At 42.0% G+C, this 22881-nt stretch overlaps 1 protein-coding gene across 3 annotated transcripts in view; it reads right to left on the bottom strand.

Moving 5' to 3' along the window:
* BMPER (BMP binding endothelial regulator) overlaps positions 1-22881 on the bottom strand; it is a 149053-nt gene that overhangs the window by 73611 nt on the left and 52561 nt on the right. The window lies entirely within an intron of this gene.

The following is a 22881-nucleotide window of genomic DNA, read 5'->3' as shown; positions in this document are numbered from 1 at the left end:
TCAAGACTTTCTATATTGCTTGCAGAGACTTTGGATTATCTATATTTTTTTCAATCTCTAAAACAACAAATGCAGTAATTGAAGAAACAGTGTCTATCTTATTTCTTGGTGTGGATATGATAAAACCAGGCAAAATAAAATCATTATCCATGAACACTTCCGGATGTTCCAAAAAGTTATTGAGCAATTTTTTATATTACTCTTCATCTCCTGTGCTGTGCCCTTCTAGGCTTGTCTGGGACAGGGATTAAGTGCTGAAGCAAGATGAGAGCAGGTGTTCTTCCACTATGTCTGTGACCTCAGAAGCCAAAATCACTTAAGAAAGCACATTCTTGTTAGCCTCCAAGGCCAACTATGCAAAGCCAAAAGGTCTGCTTTGTTCAGAGGTCTGAAAACCAAGTAGGTATATGAAATTTTGGGAAAGAATGAGGGGGAAAAAAAAGAAAAGAAAAAGAAAGCAAACTAGACTAGATATATCAGAGGCAAAGACAAAAGCACAGAAAATATATCAAAGATTGACTCAGTTAAAAGAGATCTTATTTCTCATTCTGCTCTGTTGCCTGATTACTTCATCGTGCCTTCACTGTGTTTAGCTCTAGACCCTCTACCAACATGTGCTATCTATGCTTATGAGAGGTCCAGGTTGCCCAACTTTAAAAATCAGTCCACCTTTTTCTCAGCAAGGAAAGTCAGGTTTTTTCATCTAGCTATCTTGCCCTATTTATCACTCAGAGCTGCAGGCTCATCCCAGCAATAAGCTTTGCATTCCTCATGCTGTGATTGAAGGCTTATGAACAGTCTCCAACCTACATGCCGAATGGCTCTTGGGGCTCCCTGGGGAGAGATGGAAAAAGCCATTCATTTTGAAGAGCTCTGTGCCTGAAATGATGGCATACCACTCCACTCCTAATGGCCTCCGTGAATCATGTAAAAGCTTTTACATATACGCAGACCCACTGTTGCACAGAAAATAATATACTGACTGTACCCCGATTCTATAATAAGTTTTCAGGCACTGAAGTCTACCTGTCCCATGGGGCTACCAAAGCATCCTGAGTGCACATGGCTGAGGACTGCTCGTAATTCTTTCACTGCGGCACGCAGAAACACAGAGCTTATTGTAGACTGAAACGACTGCTCTAAATTAAGGGTCAGACCAGAAACTTGACAAAACTAAATTAATTCTTTAGTGATGTTCCTTAGTATGCTTAGGGAATAGCTCTGTGAGAAGAGACACAGGTGCAGAATGAAAGAAAAAAACAAAGAAGGGCTCTCTGAAGTAATGCTGTGATTCACCCCAGGGAAAAAGGCTATAAGAAGCCAAAGTTCAAATTTCGGTGACAATCCAGCAAAAGGGAAAGCAGGGCATGGATGTCTCAGCCAGACTGGTGACAGGATCAGGGATATATCCATGGAAGATAATGAGGAAAGGCTGAGGGAACTGGGACTGCTCAGCCCAGAGAAGAGAGGGATTTAAGGTGACCTAATTGCAGCCTTCACCAGAAGGGAGCCTGCAAAAAAGATGGAGAGGGAGTGTTTAGAAGAGTATTTAGCAACAGGAAAAGAAGAAATGGCTTTAAACTGAGAGCAGGCTTAGATTGGGTATTAGGAAGAAATTTTTTACAGAGAAAATGGCAAGACACCTGAGCAGGTTGCCAGGAGAAGTGGTGGGTACTCCATTCCTGAGAGTTCAAGGCCAGATTGGATGGGGCACTGAGCAACATGGTCTTGTGAAAGGTGTCCCTGAACACTGCAGGGGAACTGTACCTAGATAATCTTTAAGTTCCCTTTCAACCCAAGCTATTCTATGACTCTGTGAAGATAAAGCAATACTCCAACACATGGTAAGCACAGTTCTTTTCTCACAATCTTGCTGCTGCATTTAATACTCACATAAGCTGTGGCTCTGCACAACTGCCATGGAGTTGTGCTTCTCTGATGATTAAATCAAAGTTTAGGCTTAGCACACTATTGAGAGCCTTTGTAGCCTCTTGCATATGTATCTTTTGAAATACAAAATGGCATAAATGGATAAAGTAAAATATTTTCTCTGTTTACAGCTCCTGCCTTACTTATTGAACTGGCCCCTCCACACAAAACGAAGACTAGTTCCACCTGTCTCCTCAACTCATTGCTACTCCTGCTTCCAGCTGGAATGCTGCCTCCTAACACCAAACTATTTTCTAACTTGCTGCTGTCCCACATAGGCTCTCCCATGCTAGTGCAAGTTCAAAAACAGTCTGAAACAAACCAACCCATACCCTTTAAGGTGGGAATAATTCTACCTGTGCTACCAAACTTAGACTAATAATTCATTGGGCACTCATTAAATGTTAAAACACACAACAGTTCCATTTTCTTAAAAGCCTCAGTCATTGTAATTCAAGACTCACAAAGCATTCAGAATACCTGCTTTCAAAGCAGCTGGTGCAGCCAGTGCTTTAAATTGCATGGAATAGAGCTGGGTAGGAAAAAATGAGTGCAACAAAAGTTCAAAAAAAACCCCAAAATCAATGGAAAAAATAACTCTGGAGAGGAAGAATATTGGCTTTGGATGACCTAAGCTAGGATGGGAATTGCACAGTGAACACCTTTCTTCTTCCAGTTCTCAATTGAATCTACAGCTTTTAGCTCACATTTCCTTGTTTGATATCATCCAGGCAGCCAAAATGCTCCAGGTCAGAAGCAACACCCTCCAGTTATTCCAGTAAAACCAAATCTGAATTGGAAGCCTGCACAGACCAATAAAGTACAAGTGACATCTGCTTCCTGTGAGAAATGCTATTCAAGATCTAGGCAAATAAATCCTTGAGCAATTGTTAACATGAAACTTGAATCAGAGGAGCCTGCTGCAGTTCAGGCTTTTGGAGGTAAGAGATTTTGTAGGAAATCTACTGTCTACAAAGAAAAGATTCACTTTCCACCTTGTAGACAAATAAAAACACTTTATCTCGTGCTGCCACCTCATATCTGCAAGACAAACCAAAAGGTTCTGAAGCCACAGCTCAGCAGGTTTCGTCTTGTCCAAGCAGTTTTCTCAAGAGACAGAAGAGAGGGGGAGATGAAACAGCACTTTCTAATGCTCCCACGAGAGGTCCATCTTTGAGAAGGACAGACAACAAAGCCTTCTTTAGAGGAAAGCATGGAGCTGGTCCATCTAGCCATCCATTCACTTCTGCCCAGCTCCTACCTCAGTTATGCTATTTTGCTGTTCAATAAGGACACAAGTAACTTGGCAGGGTTGAGAGACACACCCAGCCAGGATCCAGGCTATGACTGACTACTGGACACACTGGATGGAGGACAAAGTGCAATTTCTGAGTAGGCTACCCACATGCCTGGTGCACAGCACATGTGGAGCCTGTGTTCTGGGGCAGAGAGAAAAAATTGTCTGCAGAAAAGTCTGCAGGTTGGCAGTCTGTTGTAATTAATCCCCAAGAGCCTTGGGCTTCATCTACCAGGAGGGCAAGAAGTGATCACCACCAACAGCTTTTCTTCAGCAGATTTTTAAAGCATTCATGAAATCCCAGTAGGACAGAGATTTCCACACTCCCGATTTGTTCGCTACTGATAACGAGCATGTCTAAAGTTAATAACATTCTACATGCATGATTTTTAAGGTTAAAGGTTCACATCATTATTATCAAGAACCAGGTTTCTTGTGGGTATCTCATTTTTCTATTTGACTTTCAGGTTTCATCTCTGCGCTTTAGTGAACCTATAAATCATCTAGAAAAGATTCCTCCTTAGTTTTGCCCTTTGTTCACCGTACACTTGAAAAACTTCTCATCCTCTAACAGAAATAAAATTTCCATTGATTTTGCAGAATATTTTGTTTAAGTACTGACTAGCATGAGGAGTCAGTGGATTGCAAACATTTATTTTTAACTTTCATTCTAGAAGAAGTGTGAAAGGTTTCATTTGCTACTAGTGAGCCTATCCTTACAGGGGAAAAAAAAAAAGGAAATATCAAAATAACATTTCTCTCAACTCTGGGATACATATTCCAGACATTAAGAGCAAGGTCAGACACATACTGTAGACTCAGCAGGGTTGTTGTAAGAACTAAGACAGATGTTCAAGGCTGTCTCCAGCTATGAAGAAAGATTTTACGCCACCAGCATGAAAAAAAAAACTTTGAAAGTTCAACAGGGTCACTACTGAGCAAGTCTGCCCCATGCCAGTGGCCAGAGAAGCCAAATAAACACCCAACTGTGTGACTGTTTGTCTTCAACTGCTCTGCCCCAGTGCAAGCAACTACAGTCACCATGAACATAATAAGAAACATTATCAGTTCTGTGACAGCAAAGACATAAAGGCAATAAATAGACATGTTCCAATAAAGAGATGGACATATTATTTGAGATCCCAATAAAAATGAGTATTACCATTGTAGAATTAAAAAAATATTGAGGCATTCCAGGCCTCATTTCATTACACCATATTGGCTGATGTGTGTAGGGCTTCCTAGGTGAACTGGACAGTGTGTTGGCTTGCATACACCTGGTGGCCTCCAGGAGCTCTATCTGACTTATTAACTACTGTGTGATAATAAAGATTTTGATCACCTCCCAAACATGCATTAAAAACATAAGCCAGGTCAGCAACATGTGATGCTTTGCAAGCATCTCCAAAATGCCTCTGAAATCACATGCCCTGAAAACCCATACCTTCAGTTTATAATCACATTATACAGTCTCTGATGTACCACATAAGTAGACTTCAGGTACAAAAGGGAGAGGATACCATACTTAGAATATGGATTTAATCTGGAAATTCAATCTGGAAATCTCTCCCAAATCAGATGAAAGGCACCCCACTTCTTGTAAGAATGCTGGTGCAGCATGGGGTGGACAGCCTCTGGAAATAACTTCACCCCTACACAGTATTTCAGGGTCCCTGAAACACCCATGTCATGCACAGTGAGAGTTCCCTGGAAGGGTCACAGGAGGAAGAAGGTTTTTAGGAAATGAACAAAGTAGCAAAACAGTTTGCAGCATAAAAGCAATCAGCACATCAATCAGACAGACAAGCCAGAGCTTCCCACATCCCTGCAGCCTGATCTATTGTCTAGATCAGGATTTTTAAAATGCCTCTGTAGAAAGCATTGGATAAAATTCAGAATGGGGAGATCTTGAGCTTACATTCAAAACAGCAGGTATTTATACTGCAGGTATTTATAACTGTATGTGCCAGATTTTTAAACTTTGGATTTAGATCTCAAACCACATTTTCTGCAATATCGCTCCTATGGGAGGGCTTTAGAAAGTGGCCCTGGTGACAGTCTACAGTGGTGTCCTAAGAACTGCGTGTGAAAAGAATTCTCTACAGAGCTCACATATATGTTAATACCAGGTCATACAGATTGGTGTGGATATAAATAAATCTTCTTAAATAGCTTAAAAATCACCTAAAATCTAGACAGATTAGAAATAGTAAGATAAAAGATTATTGTGAGTAAATTACTGAACCAAGTCGGGGCAAAGCAAAGGCACAATTCTTGAAATTATTTCAATTTTTAATCTCAGCCTGGTGAAATGCATTGACATAGCAAAAGAAGCACAAAAAATTCCAGCAATTTCTAACAGGTAAAAGTTTGACTTCCACCACCTCTCTTTCCATATGCACCCTTATGATACAACTTGTTAGGTGTACAGTCTGTGTCACCAACAAGCTACAATAACCAAAAAGTCTGACTACTTGTCTCCAACTAATGTAAATTCATGTCCCTGTGTTCCTAGCAAATTGCAAGCGCTGTTGCAAAGTTTCACAGAGTTAGAAGATCTTGACCTAAAAACCAAGAATTCTCCCTCCTTTGGAAGTTATTGTGTATATTATTGTATCCACCTGCTGAAGAATCAACTATATTAATTCATTAATTATTTATTTAGGATAGAATAGAGGGCTCTAAATATTGTTACGTGTTCCAAATTATGTGTTATGTTAACCGAATACAGTATGTACAAAGTGACATGTAGGTCTCAAGTCTATCCAGTCTTGCCATCCATTCCTATTCACAAGAGCCACTTTTCCTGGGATTGGTAAGATTAAGAGAATAGATTTCTCTTCTGTAGTGGGAAGAGTGTTGCTGTTTGTTTGCTGAAATATCCCAGCTTCCTCCCAGAGACTGAAGTACGCTCTTCTGGGATATAGCACTCCACTTCAAAATGAGACTGTTGGGGAGCTGCTGGTCCTGCTTCTTTCAAGTTTCACAAAAACATGAATTGCACTGAGTGTCCTGTGGGAGGAGGTGGAAGACCAGGGTATGTGCTGCCTTAGGTGAAAGGGACCATTCTGGAATATGAAATTATGGGTTGCAAAGTAACTTTCTTTAAGGTATGCACAGGCATACCTTAAATGTCCTAAATTTCACAGTTGCTGGAACTGGAGAAGGGCTCCTTGGAGGAGGTCACAGCACTCTGCTCTCAGCTGGGGGACAGTGCAACCAGCACTTGGCCACATTTCTCCAGTCTAATAGGACTATGCAGAAGTGTTGCTGGGATGATATTGCATCTGGCTCCACAATCCAGCTGAAATCAAATTGTTTGCTGACCCAATAGCTTACTTGCAAAGTAACACAGCTGAACAGCCAGCAGCCCTCTCGCCTCTAGGGCATCCACACAGGGCTCTTGAAAGTGGCTCTGTTGAAAGTGATGTTGTAAATAGCCCCCCTTCTCTTGAAAGCCCTGAAAGGTTTAATTGTGGTGAATACTTTGTCTCTTTCAGGCTGATTCCTAAGGAAAGAAAGCTTATGCAGGTGGAAACCAAGGACATTTGCAGTTTGTGAATCACTGACCAGCTCCAGCCACAAATGATCAAGGGACTACTCTGAAAAAGGTATAGAGACAAAACAGCAAAGATCAAACTGACAGTACAATCTCAAGGACATTAAGTTCCTACAAGTTTTTTTTCAAAGCCAGACTGGTGCACAGAGTAGAGAGCCCCCAATTTCTTTCTTAGCATGAACTCCAGAAAGCATCCTACAGCGTCAGGCAGCAGCTGACCTTCCAGCTAGCATCTCCCTGATCTTCTGCCTTTCATTCAGTGCTTGTGTCATGGAGGTGTTGGAAAAAAACTCCAGATTTTTGCAGATAGGACAGATCAAGTGCCACACGTCTATAGAAATAAATCTTTGCTGCTTCTGCTGTTCTGGGAACATAATCTATTCCTAGGTTACAAGGAATAGTGGTACATAAGACAGGTCTTTGTCCCACAGCTAATGAAATTTTCCCATGAGATGAGGCATTTTTCTTTATGCCATTCCTGTGTTGGTGTTTCACTCCCAGTACCTACAAGGATTCATGATACCTGTGTTCCAGACTAGCCATCAACTATCCTAAGTGCTGGATGCTTTCAGAGGCAGCCCATGTATTTGTTCTGCTGTAAGAGCCGTTATTTTATTGATCCTTTTCCTGGGCAGTCCTGGAGAGCTGATGCTTTTTCCAGGGCTAGATCTGTGTCTCTCAACAAATGTCTCCTGCAAGCAGAAGTAATGTATCTCACAAATTATTCTGTCTTTCATTAGGTGGTTTTTAATGTCTCTGAAGTCTCATCCAGAAGGCAGGGCTTCCAACAATGTAATCTATTCCTTCTTTTGCTAGTTGATAGTGAGTTAAGAAAAAACATTTAAAAAAAACCAGAAACAGTATCTCTCAAAAATTCAGAGATGGCTGGATTTACACTGCATCACAAACACCTTTGTGGACTGTTTAATTATCCCAGGCACTATCTCCAGCAACAGATCAACACTTTTTATACTTTTTTCCCAGTGAGAGACCATCTAAAAAGTTACTTTAATTTTTCTCAAATTTACCAACTACACTTAATGCTACATAGCATGTTAGTTCTTGCATTCAGCATACAGATGACTGGCCAGCATCTCAAATCCAGCTTTTCCTCTAGTCTGAATCCTTTCACATCATCTCCATCCCTTGCTGCCATTTCTTTCACTTACTAATCAAACTCTTCCTTACTGCAGGTCTCATTCAACTGATTGCTGTCACTGTGCCTTTCAAAGTTCATGCTGGGTAATAGTATCAAAAAGCTTTAGCCTTCTGAATTTAAAAATAGCTCATTATTAATAGGCAGCTACGTAACACTAATGCCACAACCATCAGTACCACAGCCCCTATCCTCCACATATCTTGGTGTTTTCCATGAACCAGACATCTTTATACAAGCTATGCCTCCCCCTCTAATCTCCCTGCCAGTTGCTGCACAGGGCACACTCAAACAGAGCCAAGGCTGGAGGTTAAAACGTATACATGAGATGGAAGAAGTGAATTTTAAGGCAAGATGTAGGCAAGCACTGCCCCGAAGGTTAATACAACCCAGTGGGGGTCTTTCCACTGATTTTCAGTCCACTTTGGATGACAGCACTTTGAACAGAAGTCCCAGAAGTTGCACAGGCAATGGTGAAAAATGAGCCCAGATAACCACTTAGGCAGGAATGGGCCAGGAAGGCAGCTGCACCCTGCAGAAAGGGGGCTCTTCGCCACCCTGGGGGAAAAGAGCTGCAGCTCTGTGGGGACAGCAGATGGGAAGCAAAGACATTGGCAAGGAAACAATTCTGGCACACCACTGCAGAAGGGAGTTCAGCTATTCATGATTAATTTAGCTGTTGCACCAGAGGTCTCCAGTGACTATGGAAGCTTTGCTGTGAGTCACATGATTATTTATTTCTCTGCTAAAAAGAACTGTTTCTATGAAAAATTGCAATAAAACATGTTAAGCTGGAAACTGTCTGTGGCCAGAAAAACTATTAAAAACCACTAACATGCCTCTTCAGTTTATTCATGTCCTATTCCAGATAATAAGAAAGTTAGGGTTAAATCCAAGGGACTTTCCTAACTTCAGTTATTAGAAGCAGAGCAGTAGCTCTGTAAAACAGGTCCTGGCTTCTTGCAGCCATGACTTTTTCCCTGAATCAGTTGGAGCCTGCTTTGTTTTCATTGGCATCAAGAACACATGAAGTACAGTCCAGTGGGTGTACAGTTGTGTATACACCACCAGTGCATTTGCATATGGTTTCAAAGTCCTAACTCAATGCCTGCAAAATGATAGCCACTGCCACAATGTGTTTATATTAAGATCATTTTCTTTTCCTAAGATAAACTTCCACAAAAGGGTTTTTTCACTTTTTTTAGGCTTATTTTTCTACAATATAAGCTTTGTGGTAGTACCTCACAAGCTTTTCTCACTACATCCCACAGTAGATGGTACTCCTATAAACCCTACACTTTGGCAACTATCAACAACACCCTTCAGCCCCACTTCCAGCTCCCACATTACAGTGCAGAACTGACCTCCCTTCTGAGAGCAGCTTTTCCTTCTGAACAGCTTGTTCACAGAGATACAGTTATTAAATCCCTCCAGTGTCCCTAGTGTGTTCCTCGCACACACAGAATACTAGTACCATTGTGACCCTGAGAAAGGTGACAGTTCTGACTCTCACTTCATCATCATTCTTTAAAATACTTGGTCACAACCAGAAACTCTACAGATGTATCCACACAGCTTGGCCTTAGAGCATTAGTTTTAAATAATTCCCCTTAAGTTATCTGCAAGAATAAATTGCAAGACTTGAGTGAATTAAATCTCCAAATGCCCAAGTTCTGACATCTGGCATTTAGATACAAAGTAAAGACTTTCTATTCAGCAGATACTTTCTCGTAGACAATACGAACATCATTCCATTGAATGGTTTGAAACTTCAGGTTTTGGGATGCTAAAGAGTAAAACCAATTAGGGTTGTTCTTAGAAGAGCAAAAACTACACAATTTAGAAGCAGATACCTACACACCTTAACTTTGAAAAGCTGTTGCTAGGTCAAAACCTACCAGAATAGTTCACATCAAATCACCGTTCCATTCACAAGCAAAGAGAACAAATCTCCCTCTGTGATTCAGGGCAGTGAAGTATTGGGGAGGTTGAGACTTAATCCTTCACCAGTTATTTCTACAATTTTTGAATGACCTTGCCTCAAGGTCTGCTGATAAAGCACACTGGTATCTGTAGAACATCCATGGTGAAATAAATCATACTGTCATAGTAGTAGCAAGGATACTACTTCTAGGTTTTTACAGGACGTTTATACGTGCATCTAGACTCCTTGAATGTTATGCTCCATGTATACTGGTGAGGTAACCTCAGGAAATATAAGATTACATACACACTGCTTCCTTAATGCATCCATCAAAGGTTTTCATTAACAGGAGATCCTGTTTGTCCTAGGCACTTAGCAAAGTGAGTTAAAAATACACTTTAAAATGTTGTGTGAGAAAGAGGTAAACTGCAGCTCATTCAGAGGATTTCTGGGAAAATAAAGTTTTAGGAAAACTAGGCTACTTTTATGAAACCAGTAGGTTATGAAACTGTTCCTACAGTGAAATACTCATAGGGATAGCTTCAATCTACCCAAAATGGTATAGGATTAGACTCACTGTCAGCCAGTGGCACCTATCTGTAGCAACATTTGTAACAGCACTGTGCATAATTCCATTGCTTTGTACTACATAGAGCTGTCCAACCCCAGAGATGTGACTTGGCTCTACTCCACGGTAGGGCACACTCTGGCTTGGGATCAAGGTAAAGTAACATGTTTTAGCTTTAAACACAAGCCTGAGCAAGGGGTGCTGAGGAATCTGCAGTTCTCCACAAATAGCCTTGGGAAGCATTTTGATTAGGAATCATTTACAAGTCAGAGTTCCTCTGCCACTTCCTCCTTCCTCTAGCAGTAATGACTTGGAGAAGTATCAGCAGCAAATGCTGACATTTCCCAGTCCTGGCTAGCAAGATTGATAGAAGAATAACAGGTTTGGATTTTTTCTTCTCATTCTTAGCTTGCAAGCAATCTGCATATTCATGGGGAGAGGGTGGACGAAACCCTAAGAAATCTATTCGTCCTTTACACCCCACCATGACACCCATTCAGACATTCCAAGACTTGGCTTCCTATTTTTTCACAGTAAAGCTCATATCTAGCTATTGCTGTTCTTTATGGATGGGATCCTGTTGCTAATTAACAGCTTCTTATTGGTAGCCATTTGTCAAAGGCTGATGCCCAGATGGCAACTTTCTCAGGGACACCTTCGGCATGGTGAAGTCTCTAGAGCAATACGGTGCCATTTAGGCATTTCTGGCACACCAGACTTGGCTGTATTTTGGGCAGGCCAGCTCTTCTGGCACCTGCCTAAAGGTCTGCTGCTCTTCTTGATCTGGGTCAGCCCCATTACAGCAAGCTAACCAGCTTGGAACTCATCTCCTAGCTAAACTCAGGTGGCATTCCCAAAGTGTATGGCCATACCTAAATTCTTTGCAAGGCAACAGCACATGACCAGCTTTGTTCAAAAAGATGGACAGAATAGGTGGAAACACTTGTACCTGCCTTTCCAATAATGTCCAGCTAACCAAAGCACTTCAAAATAGAAGTACAGAGCAGTCAAAAATAAAAAGAACCATATGAACCATGAGGCTGTCTAGAAAGGAGGAGTATGTTTACAGAAGCGAGTGAAAGGGGCATGTACACAAGAAGAATTTTTCACATCAGGGGATTTTTCACAAAGGAAGATCTTTCTGCATTTTACATTACAGAAAATACTTACATTAACACTAAGAAAGGGGGTCATACCACATACAATTGGAAGTGCAAATTACAACACAATCTTACCTTGGCTTACTGCTTCATCATCAAAAACCATTATTAGTCCTTCAAAGAAACAATGAGCAAGCAAATAAAATCTGGGTTTGCTTGCAAGTGTAGGTGTCTCCTTGGCCTTGTTAAGTCTCCTTTGTACCAGTCTAATGATGTAAAATAGTCTTAAAATCAGTATAAAGTAACTCATTAAAGACTCTCATAGGAAACAGAAACACACATTTTTATGTGCAGGATTTGTTGAAGTACTAGAAAAAGGTATGTTAATTGGCTAAGCAAAGACATTTGAAAAAAAATGTGAATTATTTACATTGCAACCATCATCTATAAGCAGAGAACTTTGATAATTTACTTCTCCAAAAGTTCCTGTCTTTTTTTTCCCTACTTTTGATTTTATTTAACATGCTCCTGAGATTGCAGGACAGAATCCAGAACTCTCTTCTCAGCAAGTTTTCACAATTAGCAGTGCTTGCAGTTGCACACATTTTCAGTTATTAACCTTCCCTCTACTCATGGAGGGTGGTTCTCTGATTATGAGAAAAAGTGTCATTTGAAATTATTCTACAACAGAGAATAGCTACACACACCAAACTATTATTGTAAGTTAACATTAATGGCTGCTATACCTTTCAAAATGATACAATATTTTCTTACTATTTAAAAAACAGACCCATCATATAAAACAGCTGCCATGTTTATTTAGATAAGTGCTCCTCCACTCTTATAAAGTGGAGACTGATGACAGATGCGTCTTTAAGGCGAAAAATATTAATTCTAGAAATGTCAGCATCTGCTTCTTTTCAGACTAACCTTACAGATTCACACATCATTTTTCATCCACAACGAGAGTTTCAGTTTTTTTGCACAGAGAATCTGAAAACATGGGTGTAAATTACTGGTCCTAGGGCCTGACACTTTTATTAGCACGTCACTGGTGCTACACGTGTTAGGTCTGATTAGACATAGAGAGCATTTTCCACTGCCCATTCCCCATGCAGTGAGGAAGGCTTGCACTTCCCTGACAGGAGCTTCCCACCCGACTGTTCCATTTCTGCAAATCAGTATTTGCTAAAGTTATGAGATGCAGTACAAAAACATTGTATGTAGTTCCTGGAGTTACTGGAGATTTAAGATATTTAAAAAACAGGACAAAACAAACAAAAAAACCCCAAATCAAACAAATTTAAAACCCCACAAAGCTAAATTTTCTACTGAATTTAAGGAGTCCAGCCTTCTGCCCCACCCAGCTACCATTCTATAATTCATTTGCATGTATTTAATACAGTAATGGTTGTTTTTTTAGTAATTTACATAGTACTGGTAGTAGATACAGCAGATGAAGCCCTACACCTTACTCACTACAAATGCACAGAGAACACTTCCTACAGCACAGAAGAGCTCTGCAGTACTCACATTGCCTCCCACAGAAATACATTCCTATAGAAAACATCACTCAAGGATAATTCTGTACAATCAAACCATGAACAGACACACGAACAAACAGCAATTAGAAGGTGTCTGCTAACCATCAGCAACTCAAGATAAACCATCTTACAATTAGTGACCAGTTCAAACAAACTAAAGCTGCTGCAAGAATGGACCACACTAGCTAAAAAGTCCCTCTGGGCAAAATCCACCTACATGTCGCTAACTGGTGTCACATCATCGCCAGTGACTATCCAAGACATTCTCACAGCACTTGCAGACATGCTGAAGGATTTTCCACTGAAGATCCATACCTTCTTGGCACAACAGCAAGCAGCCAGGTGTTCTATTCAACTGCACAAAAGATGCCTCTGTTGAATAACCAAAAGCTGTCCTATCCTAACTGGTAGCCGCTCTCCACAGCCAGATATTTTTAATTCAGACAACGCTCAGGTTGTTATCCTAAACATTTCAGTGACAGTAAAACCTCTCCAGCATGGTTGCAGAGAAAGGTGCTGACAAATCTCTATATTTCAACAATGTGAGCTGGCTAGAGATGAGACATCGCTTCTGGCTTGCCTGCAGGCCACACTGACCTCCCAGCATGGCAGTGTGCCGAGGCAATACATCTCAGAAAGAGCAGACCATGAGCTGAGAACTTGAGGCTGCCCACATCCACTATAGGGGCACTTTGTACAAAGTGCTATCACTAAATTACTTAACAAAATATTCCCAGTTTTCCTTGGAGCGGGGCAGTGCGTATCTCCTGTGAGAGTAAGTAATTTATTTACATAGGTACAAATAATGTGCTGCAGGCTTTAAGCATAAGTAAAGAAGCTTAAAGACCAAGTTCTTGCCTGGGTAGTCTTATTATCAAAATAGGTAACACAAAGCCAGGGAACAAATGGGAAGCAGCTTAACAAAACTGCAACTGTGACTGTCCTGTAAGCTTTGTGATCTCTTTGTTTGCTTACAAGCTTTCTGCAATTTATCCTGCTTTTGCTTCTTGGCAAAAACATATTTTTACAGATGGGGCTAAAAATAGCAATGATAGAAACAGAAGACTGAAGAAACTAAGAGTTGCCAAGAGAGGTCCACGTGAGGTCTCTGCAATTCTGTGTCCAAATTAAACTGATTCTACAGCAGCCTTTGCTAATGGCTTTCTATTTTGCTCTTTTCTGTGGTTAACAAGCACTTCTTCTATTGGCTACACTTAATATCCCTGAACTCTTAATTATTAGGATTGATCATGCATATAATGTAAAAGAAAAGTTATTCTGACTGACATTAATCTTGTATTTCTTCAGTAACACCAGGGGAGTCTGATTGGCAACACCATTTTGTTTATGCTTCAAAGACTCTGCAGGGACTTTATTTTCAAAATATTTTTATGATTTCTTTAGAAGAAAATGTTTTTTCTCTCATGCATTTTCAGATTGCAGAAAAAAGGTCAGTTTGAACTTTTTGCAAGCGTGAGCGCAGCTCTGCCAAATCCTGTACACTTGCAAGCCCTGGTTAGTATTGAGAAAACAGGATCAGACAAAAAGGTCATTTTCAACTTTGAGACCTTCCTTTCTCTCAAGGCCTCTGTAAAAATCATGCAATAAGGTTGTTCAGATGGTAACTGGTAAGCACAAACGCTCTGCCCCAACACTAATTAAGACCTACGCAAAGAAAAAAACAATCCAAAGTCTATTTTGAAATCCACCCTGTTTTTCAAGGAAAGATGCCCACTGTGTCCCAGGTGTTCTTGAGGCAGCATAAGCAACAGAAATGTCTTGGGAGAGGCAGCATAGGGCTCTTGATTTGGCACAGTCATGACACAGCTCATTTCGTACACATACAGGAAGTAGAAACAGCAAAATAAGGATTAAGGGAAATTCCTACCAGGAGCATCCCTCAAAATACTGTCTATTCTCTCCATGTCATTTAAGTAAGTGTATGAACCAGAAGCAAGAGAATTGTTATTAAAGTGAAGACACAGAAGACAATGCAGCACTCTAGATAACAGCACTACAATTTGCACGTGAGACCTTCCCCCTCAACTCACTCGTTTCCAACAATTGGGTGCAACCAAAATAAATGTACAGAGAAAGGGATTATTTAGCAATTTCATCCTCTACACAAATGTGAAACACTTGCTTAGGAAGGGCTCCTCTTCAAAGCTAAATGAAATCTTCTCTGTATTATCCCTCCTGTCCATAGCCCTCTCAAACTTTCTTAATTAATTTTACTGCTGGTTTCAAAGAGCATTTAGCATTGGCTCAAATCCCTTTGGATTGCATATCAGCATTAGAAACAGGAGATGTATTACTATTCTCTCTTTTTCTTTTTCCTCCCTTCTTTCTAAGAGGAAGCAAGGAAGAGTAATCAGTCACGTTATCACTCTAGAGAATGAGGCCATTATTGCATCTGAGGTGAACTCTGGACTCCTCATGTAATTTTTACACACACTTCTAACTTGATAGATAGTAACTGTGCTTTTTCTTTTTTTTTTCTTTGCTTTTATTCTGGCAAATTCTAATAGAGTCAGTCTATTCCATAATAATCCCATTAAATCAAGACAGGTCTGAATTATGCTTCGTTTTCCTTCCTTTTTCCCTGCTTTACATGACTTCAGCACCAATTATAATGCCACAATGCTCTCCTCTTCCCTCTCTGTGCTGGAGCAAGCCCCAGCTGAGTCCTCTCTCTGTGATGCCACCACAGACCTTGTTTGCTTTCACTCAGCTGCTTGTTGCCCAGAGTCAAGTTAGGCAAGATGGCTAGACAGCTTCAGGGAGGTGGCCAGAATCTCTAAGTTTACTTAGAAAACTGCTTTCCCAGTACACAGCAGAATTCTGTGGAGAACCTCCAAATGCCTATAGTGATGAACCTCGAGCTGGTAACCTTCTGCCCACTCTTTTCCAGGAGACACCTATCCACTCTGCTGGAGGGGAGGCTGAATGTAGATGAGTCTGGATCGTGCTTTGCTCAGGTAAGAACGCACAATGTCAAACACTGCAAGAAAAATCAGTCTCTCCATAGCCCCATCACTACAAGGTCCTCCACACTCAGTGCTTGGCCAGCTTAAGAATCTCATTCCAGTTTTGCTTTGAGTGATGGAAGTAAGGAGCAAGAACTGAATTTTAATCTTACAGAGAGACCTAAAAACAGGAAATAAATTGGAGAAGCCCTGAATGAGATTAATTACCTGAACAAAGCCTCCTACAATTCAAAAATGTAAGGCCCATGAAGGTGGTATAAAACATTTACCTCACTCCTGATCAACACAAGAGAAGGGATAAGCAAGAATAAGGGTTGCAGTTGTGATTCTAAGACCACCAGCTGATGGTTGTCTTCCAGATCTGAACATTGCCAGCTGGATGCTATCCCATCCTCAGAAGTTTGCCAAGTCTATGAGCTTCAGAAAAACGTGGTCAAGTTATCTCAAGCCACCTATACCAGCTGCTTGATCTTCTGCAGCTGATTTTGCCTGGAGCCCATTTAGCAAGTGCTTTCTGGCTCCCTTCCACTGGCAGAACTCAGGAGACAGGAACATATGCAAGATGGGAATATCGAGCATCTGGGTATGGTAACATTTTAACCAGCACAGCTGCCGGCAAAGTGAACATCTGTCTGTTGCCCAGGCCTCCTTTCACAAAGAAAAATGCTCTCTCCCACAGGCTCATCAGCATACTATACAAGTATCTGCTCCTTCACAAAGTACCTTGGCCATAGTTAAGTTTGCCCACAGTGTAAATTAGCCCATGCAATGGTTTGTGTTACCATGGCTAGATTCCTTTATATATCAACAGCTAACTTGAGTACATTGCAGCATCAAGCACACTAACTTATTTTTATTGCAAGTTTTGTGTAAATGAGCCAGAAAGGAACCTGGGAGGAAACAACACCTAGGAGAATATTCTGTATGACTTTTTAGCATGACCAGTACTGTATATATGTTGGATAATAACAATGTGATTACCTCAAACTACTTCTTTCCTAAAGAACACAACACCTGGTTTGCTTCTTAAAACTTAAAGTTGTTTTCCACCCAGTAATTAAGTAAGTTATCAAGCAGCTGTCCTATACACAGCCAAAGCCATTGCTTACAAACTGTCTGGGGCCCACTCTGAAGCACAGTGGAAGATCTGGAAGCTTCTTAGACACAGCTAACCATGTCATGTACACCCTGCATCATGGAAGGGAAGCCCTACCACAACTGAATAATGTGGGCTAAGACACAGAATTCTAGAATTTGCAAATTCAAACCCCTAGAGTAGACCTTGAGTGTGACATCAATCCCACCTGAGAATGCGAGCCGTGTTACAGAAAGAGCAGTGTCAGGTGGAAGTGGAACACCACTCAGTGCTTATCAGGAATCTTTCTGGCCTGGAAATACCCTATTCTCATGCCTCCCAGGCACTGCTGGCTTCACCCAGCATGAAATCACCACTAACACTGCCTGGGTCTCACAGTAGTCTATTTCGCTCCAAGGTGCAATCAATTCTTATTTTACTCCAACTCACACATTCCTACAGGTGATGCCTTTAGGCTCTCCTAGTCTCATGACATCAGCAAGAGAGTCTCTTGCTCTCATTAGCCAACAAAGTTTTCAAACAACTGTGTCTGGGGAGGAAATTCCTGCCTAAGAACATAAGAAGCCACTTCTTCTCTCTGGCTGCTTCACCATGACTTCTATCAAATCCCATTCAGCTTCCCAAGTAAATGCACTTCTGCCTGTTCACCTCCTGCCTCCCCTCCAGCTCAGTACAGCCCAGCTCAGAGCATCTCCCAGTTCCCTTTCCACCACTGCAAATTAAACAGAAATTGTGTGCTTTCTACCAGCAGAGAAAGACAAATACATTTCTGCTCTGTTTTTTCCATGCTTGGCTAAATACACCTCTGCCATTGTTCCTAATGGTCTGATTTGCTGGAGGAGCAGCAGGGAAGAAAAAGTAACCATTCTTTCACCAAATTCCTCAGTATAATGATTCCTTCTTCTAATACATTTCCTGTGTTTTTGAGAATTTTCCATGTTTCAGAGGAAGGTAAATAAATCCTGCAACTCACATGAGTGTTCTATTTTTGACAGTTCTCAAGGATATCAGATTAATGGACAATGTTCAGTACCATGAAAATACTGTGCAAGAAAAGGGAAAAGCCACACTTCCTGGGAAAATGCATAGAGATAAAGTGTTCCAGCTTGAAATGTATTTTGCTGCTCTTCTGCTGGCTCTTTGCCTGCCTTCATGTGGGAGAAAGGATAAGGTGTGAAACCAGATCAAGCTTCCTCTTTTGTCTCCAACAGGACAAGCCACAACTAAGGAAAGAGCACTGTGAATAGGTCCTGCATACAGATGCTTTTCAAGAAAGCAGGACAGGCAATCCCAGTGGAAGGTGAGCTCATACTAAAGCTTGGCTGGCCAAATGCCCATTTTCCCCAGAAGTGTTACCAGTCCAGTAACACTATAGCTGAGTCATACGGACCTTCCCCACTTCCCAAAATTTTTCATCATTAGAGCTATCACTGAAGTAACACAAAATCATTTATCCCATTTGTGAAATCTACAAATAATGTGTTCCATCACCCACAGTTAAACTCAAAGCTCATATAGAACTTTTAATCCTGCTCCTTCAACATGAGGCATTGCTCTGCTCAGAGGATGCAAGCTCCCAGAACTTGTCATGTTTGTCCAGTTTTCATTTGTAGCCATTTAATGGTAGTCCAACATCTGTATGTCACATTCTCTCTTTAAAAGCATAATTAAGTTTTCAAAGCATGCCATATGCCAGAGTTTTCTCAGTTATTGCTAGTTACTGGAATGCACTTCTTCCTCTCCTTGTTCTTGGAATGTCATCTCTGTAGGTGACCCAGGAAGATGCTCACTGCTATGCTCTAGCCACACTGCACTAGCTCATTGGAAAGCTAGTACTTATTAAGAGCATCCTAATATCCCAGTTAAAGGGATACCACTGCACAGTAAATATGTGCCACATCAGTCAGAAGCAGCCTTACCAGCAAGAGAAAACAAGGGTTAAGAAAATGTGTGTACTGAAAGCACAGGCTATAGCAGGAGTGGAGCAAAATAAAAAACAAAACCCTAAATGCATGATTAAACATTTAGTAAATAACAAATTACCTCTTTCATCTGCCCCAACATTTCAGGCACCTTTTCAGCTTCTAAATCAAGCCAGTCTCCCTCTTCATCCTGAAGAGAGCCTGTGGATTCTGCTGCATGACACAGCACTGGCCTCCTCCTCTCTTTTCTCTTCCACTGTGCTCTCTCAGGGGAGTGGGATGGCCTGGAGCCAAACCCGTGGCATTTCTTCAAACTACATCCAACCCTAAAATGCCTTTGACCCTCTGACTTCTGCTTACTGCATGATGGGGCTGTAGGTAATGTTTCAGGGATGAAGTCAACCTGTCCTACCCAAGATTCTGTAATTGATAGTTTTACTATGCTTTTTAATCACCACATTCCTGGCCTCAGCATCTCTTACAGTCAGCTGAAGAAATGGTGATAAAACTTGATATATTGCATTAGGAGGAATATTAAATTAACACCTGCTTATAGGAAGTACTTGAGACAAGACACATGCCCAGATGAACCATTCTTCTGCCTCAATCTGCCAATGATTATGTCTGAACAAGCAAACAGAGGATTCAGATACACAAAGCACCTAAACAGGCTATTGTAGCAGCAGGCACAATGGAAAAATGGCCATAGGAGTCCTAGAGAACACCAAGACACTGGCTAAGTAACCAAGATACTTCTTTTTAACTATTCAATTGCAAGTGAATTGGTGATGTTTCAAAATAAACAATTGTCTTATCTCCTTGTGAAAAGTCAAGCACGGGGCAGCCAGAGCTGCTCCCAGAGAAACCCATGTGGGTGCTTCTTCCCAGGGTTAGCAATGCATTCTCTACTAGAGTGAAAAGGAGAGAAAGGAAAGTGGAAAAGGAAAAAAAGTCTACATATTGTTCTACATATCTGCTACACCATCCCCAGGGCCTTCACGTCAGAGACAAGGGAAATAAAATGTAAATGGGAATTACTAGGGCATAGACTCATTCTCCTGCTAAATTATAACAGTACTTTGGACAGGCACTCCTAATTACTTACTTCATGGGGTGGATCTTCCTGCTAACTCACCTGAGAGAACAATTATAAGTGCCTTCTGGCACTCTTCCCCTTAGGTCTAAAAGAGGAAAGCTCATCACCAAGAAACTATTTTCTGTGTTCCAGGTGGTTGCAAATGCCTCCAGTCCCTTAAATCCTTCCCAGTCTTGCAAAAATGGAAGTATTGTCGAGTTTAAGGTTGTAGTTTAAATTTGTCCCCTAGGTGGTGACTTCAGTGGTGATGTGACCGCTGACCAGCTGACACACCCACTGACCAGCCACCACCTCCTCTGCCCAGGAACCCACTCATCCCATGCTGTTTTTAGCTTGCTTTCCTACCTGGCACACCTTACCCATCAAATTAGCCCAAGAGAAGATATGACAAGTGTGGATAACCCTGCAGCAAAGCTGTTGCATCCTATTAACATCCTCTGCAAGGAAGCAGGGAGGCTGCAGATGCCCCTTGGGAGTCTGCATGTGTGGAAAGGCATTTCAGAGCTCTTTACACATTGTGAGTTAATGACTGGTGATTTCATTTATCTTCATTCTGATAATAAATAACAACTCCAACTTAGCACTTACAGCTGACTAGCCTCCCACTCAATACTGCCTTTCTCCTCAGCAGAGCACAACTGCTCAGGTTTCATTCCTTTGTATTCTCCTATAATTTTAATTCGGCTGAAAACCAAAAGCCATAAGTTAATGCCTGTTGTTCCAGTATTGCCAGGTTTTAATCAATCTGCATATGCAAAAGTTTATTTCAAAAACTGCACTGTCACCAGAAATCAAATCCAACAATTTTACCTTGGTGACCTGAGTTTCATTACCAGAGAAATGATCGCAGGGAGAGGTGAAAGCAGAGAACAGGAGCACTCGTAAAAGGCCTCACTAGCGCAAATACACACACAGGAACACCACCAGCTGGGAAGTCAGCTCATACAGAAAAAAAGGGTCAAGTACTTTCAGGTTCTAGGGAATTATATTTAAATCAGGGTTTCACTGCATGCAGAAACAGAGCTGCTGGAATCTCTGAATGTGGCTCCTATTAAATGTCTGTTATTAATTGCCCAGTTAGTCATAGTTGGCTATTTCTCTTCTTAGGAGCTGCTGAACTCAAGGGCAGCCCACCAGGCTGTTGTAGCGTTTCACATTGCATTTCTACTGCTCATTGTCACAAGGGGTAACTACTCCTTCTTTATCACTCTGCATCGAATATTCCCTTCTGCAGCCACCTGTGCTGCTGGCAAAGGCCAGCGCCCCTGGGCGAGGCTGGGGTGCAGCCAGGCTCAACCTCTCTGCACCCCACACAGCCGGCCCAGGGCTGCACCAGGCCCAGGGGGATAAGTTGGTGTCCATTTCCCCTCTCTGCTGTCTCCCTGCTGCTTGGTTATGGATCTCAGGCACACCTTGGTGCCATGTGTGCCCTGGCTCGGGCTGAGCCACCAAGGCGCGCCTGAGGTGACCCTGCCAAGTCCCTGCGGGATCAACTTCACCCATCTAAACGGGTCACGCTTCACCCGACAGGCTTCACCTCTCTGACCTCCTTCTCACTTTACGGCTCCTGGTGTTTTTCACAAAATCTGCCACCCACAAGCGGGTTTCCATGTCGCTCTGTGAGGCGGCCCCTTGGAAACGCGCGGGGACTGCGGAGCGGGGCTCCCTCCTCCCGCGGCCGCCAGGTGGCGCTGGGCAGCAGCGCCCGCCGAGACCCCGCGGGGCCGCGCCCGGCAGCGCCGCCTGGTGGCGGGGCGGGAACGCGCACCCAGCCAGCGAGGGGCGCGGGGCCCGCGGGGACACGGGGAGCGCACGGGGACACAAGGATCCAGGGACATGGGGACCCTCTGGGACATGGGGACCCCAAGGGCACCGAGGGCCGTGCACACAAGTGCACGCTCTCCGTGGGCACGCAGCAGCCGCAGCACGCGTGCAGGACACGGATCCACACACACGTGTGCAGACAGAGGGACCCACGCACGCTCCCCCTTTTCCATGCCCCTGGGGCTGCTCCAAGAAAGAACAAAAGAATGATCAAAAAAACAAGAATGAAAGAACAAAAAAAATTTTTTTTTTTTAATTCCCTCTCTCCCCACGACCACCGCTCCCCTTCCCCCAGCTCATATCCCTTTTTCTTGATATGGCAAAGCAATCCATTTAGATGAAACTTTCCATTTGGCCTCCAAGCCTTTATGCAGGATGTTAAGGTAAAGCTTGCCAGTATTTGCTCTTGAGTATCAAAACAGTAAGTTACAAACGCAGGACTCAATCTGTCCCTGAGTTAGCACTACTGAAAAGAGCCTAATTAAACCAGGAAATCGTGGGTTGTGTGGGATTACACAAAAACCAGTTTGTTTTTCAAAATTTGGAGATAGCACATAGTCATCTCCAAAGACAGCAGTCTGCTGTTTTGACAGCACACTAGCAATAGGTGATAAAATTATGCAGTGGACATAATTAGTTCCTCATTTTTATCCCATCCAACTCAGTTCCTGGATTCCATTTTTATGAACAAAGTTATCTCAATTTTATCATGGAAAACCACATTCTTTTAAATATTTGTAACTTTTTAAGTTCAGCGTCATTTCATTCAGATAAAAGGAGGAGACATGGAGTCTAAATGAAATTTGGATTAAAAGGACTAGGAAAAACTTCTATAAGCAGCAGCATTTCAAAGCCAGTGCTGTGGAGATTTTCTCATTT

This window comes from Zonotrichia albicollis, chromosome 1 (assembly GCF_047830755.1).
Source record: "Zonotrichia albicollis isolate bZonAlb1 chromosome 1, bZonAlb1.hap1, whole genome shotgun sequence".
NCBI lineage: Eukaryota > Metazoa > Chordata > Aves > Passeriformes > Passerellidae > Zonotrichia > Zonotrichia albicollis.
This window is presented reverse-complemented; position numbering and strand designations above follow the sequence as displayed.